Source organism: Kryptolebias marmoratus, linkage group LG18 (assembly GCF_001649575.2).
Source record: "Kryptolebias marmoratus isolate JLee-2015 linkage group LG18, ASM164957v2, whole genome shotgun sequence".
NCBI classification, from domain to species: domain Eukaryota; kingdom Metazoa; phylum Chordata; class Actinopteri; order Cyprinodontiformes; family Rivulidae; genus Kryptolebias; species Kryptolebias marmoratus.
The window spans coordinates 3,058,441-3,061,866 of record NC_051447.1 but is presented as its reverse complement, the minus strand read 5'-3'; positions in this window follow the sequence as shown (position 1 = coordinate 3,061,866).

The following is a 3,426-nucleotide window of genomic DNA, read 5'->3' as shown; positions in this document are numbered from 1 at the left end:
GACAATCCGACGGACCCTCCTCTCCAGAACCCCCGAATAGACCTTACCAGGGAGGCTTAAGAGTGTGATCCCTCTGTAGTTGGAACACACCCTCCGGTCCCCCTTTTTGAATAAGGGGACCACCACCCCGGTCTGCCAATCCAGAGAAACTGTCCCCGATGTCCACGCGATATTGCAGAGTCGCGTTAACCAACACAACCCTACAACATCCAGAGCCTTAAGGAACTCATACTTAACATATGACTGTAAATAAGTAACTAATCATGGAAATTATATTTAACATACAAGTGTTAATAAATCATCTGATCTGCTTTAAAAACAAAAATACATCAACACTTCAAATCTGGAGTAGATTATTCTACGCCAATGGCACAATATTTCAAACGTAGTTTGTGATTTGTGAAATCTTTATCTGAATTGTGAAACTTCAGTAATGAGATATTTAAAAACCTTTTTGCATCTGGCATGCATTAGAAATGAACTATCACATTTGCAATATTTGCTATTATTTTAACCTGTTTTCTTTCAGTTTTTGTCCTAGAGCACCTGCCTTTTTGTTTGGCTGTTGTGGTTTACAGGGATGCATCAGCTGGGATAATAATGCCAACAACTTTTCAGATTCAGATTTGTCATCATGCAACATAAGATGAATAATCTATTCCATGTCAGAAATGTCTAAGTATGTTAGCTTTAAAAGTAGAATAAATTAAAGATGCTACCCATGTCCTTAATTGGTCACATAAATATTATAAATATGACAATATTCCCAAAATTCTACTGGCATAATAAATAACCGTAGTAGAATTGGTGATTGTGGAATTGTAAAACTATAATGAAACTGTGTCAAACCTAAATTTTGAGCTTTTATGTCAAAAACATTAGGCTATTTAATTGAATTTAAAAGTATTTATGTATGTGTGTGTATGGGTGTGAATTTGCACACTCATGCACACCATTGAGGTGTGTTTTAATAAATCCCTCTGAATATCATTGGTGACCACACTTCAGTCCGGTAGGTGGCGGTAAATGCACTTTAAGTTGATTTCCATCCGCCAAAAAGACACAAAAGAAGAAGACGATGGTGGCGGTAATGTGCTCCAGCCGACAGGGAAGACAACATTACCCGGCTAATCTTGGATAGCCTACATCTCGTGAGAAATTGCCAAAATTATGGACACTCCTTTGCTACGTTTCCTGCGAAACCGCGGCGTACCAGAAGAGTGCCTCTCGCGCATGGAAGAGGAGCATGTAAGTCTATTATACGTGCATACTATTACCTAGTACTTTATCACTCATTAGCATGATAAGGCTAGTTATTTTGTTTTGGCTAGCATACGTTTAACCTAATATTTTACTTATAAGATGAAGACTCAAACTAAATCAATGTCAATTTCTTTCTTTCTCTTTTTAACATAATAATTGTTTCACTTTAATTATTACACAAAGCTGACCTTAGCTTCCGATTGGTTCTTGCGGTTCGGAAAATGACTAACGGGCGATTCCACCTAATATTTTACTACCTTCCGCATCTTTAATCTACTCTAGTTAAAAAACTACAACACCTAGACACTTCAAACTTGGACTGGATTATTCTCAACTAATAACAGAATATTTATAACCATGTTGGGGATTTGTGAAGCTTTTTTTCTAATTTGTGAAATTTAAAGTGCAATTTTTAGGCTTTTTTTGCCTCTATACTAGAATGTAGATGGTGATGGTGAAGGAAAAGATCTTCTGCAGTGACCTGTTAAGTTAAGGAAAACAAATCAGAAAAAGGTTTCACAAATCCCTAACATGGTTTTAAATATTCTGCTATTACAGTAGAATAATCTAGTCCAAGTTTGAAGTGTTTAGGTGCTGTAGTTTTTTAACTAGGTAGTGAAAAATTAGGTGGAAATGCACTTTAGTTATTTTCCAAATCGGAAGCTGGAGTCAGAAACCAACTTCAGCTTTGTGATTTACCTTGTGCTAAATGGCCTCAAACACACAGTGACTGATGGGGGTATTCAATTTATTTATTGAAAAAAAGTGTTATTTTAAAATATGGCTGATGCAAATAAAAACCATTTAATCTTGCAACATCATGCTGTGTGAGACAAAATGAAAGACAAATCGTGTGTGTTGCCACAGGATGTTGTACTAGGTGTCAAGCTTCTCTGTGAGTTCTAATATGAATTTCTGTCTACACATATTGATGCCACAGTTATTGACTGTATGGATGATGGAACTCTATCTGAATACATTCCAACGTATGGTGACCGAATAGCAGCAAGACGCTTTTGCTTAGACCAAAAAGGCACAAATCCAAAAGATTAAAAAAAAAATTCCCTCCTTGGAAAAACTAAAGAGGAAAATGGTCCTCAAAAGTAGTGATGAAAATTTGGATCAAGCTGACACAAGTACAACACGGACAAGGACACATGCACAACCCAATAAATGGGCTCTAAAAAAGACAAGACGAATTGAGCTGGGGTGGATTCATGATGGAAAACAAGTCGGGGCATGCAAGGGAGGTGGAACAAGGACACTTGATGTACCCAAACACACAAAGAAATCAGATCTTCTTCATTATTCCAAAAAACTTTTTTTCCCAATGGAAAATATAGATTTGGAAGTTTTGAGACATTGAGTCATGACATACTGGACTTCCAGGAAGAAGCTGTGTTGGACGACAATATCACAGTAGGAGAACTGTACTCTGTTCTTAGATTAGGAAGGTTGAGATTTTACTTTTCCACTAAAAGCAAGATCAACTTGGATGGAGAGGAATCTGATGGAAATAATCTACAAATGACAGACATAGATAAAAATGACCAAGAAAGTGAACACAGTATTATTCTGTCATCAGACTTAGAACTTGACCCAGATCCTTTGTCCGATGAATCAGAAGTCACATTCGGCCCAGCCTCAAATGCAGAGCCTATTCCAGGTGAACTTGATGACACCATCATCTATCAGTTTGATGTAGACGAGCAAGACTTCATATCTGTGGAAATTCCATCCACAAGCAGAACTGGCTTAAGTCCCGCATCAGATGATGAAGGAAGCACCAGAGCAGCTTCACATGAAATAGTGTCTATCACTATAAAACTACACAGAAGCAATCTTCTTGAGGAGATGATAACACAGTTCAAGGATAAAACACTCCTTAGACAAACACTAAAATTTAGCTTCATAGATGAAAAGGAGGCTGATGCAGATGGCGTCTCAAGAGATGTGTATGCCACGTTTTGGACTGAGTTTATGGACCGCATCGCAGAAGGGGAAGAAGTAAGGGTTCCGTCATTGCCTAACAGATGGCAAAAACAAGAGTGGAAATCCATTGGCCGGATACTGCTTAAGGGATTTAAAGATCATGGATACTTTCCTTGTCGCCTTGCCCCTGCTTTTACAGTTGCTCTCATTTTTGGTGAGAGTGAAGTCTCT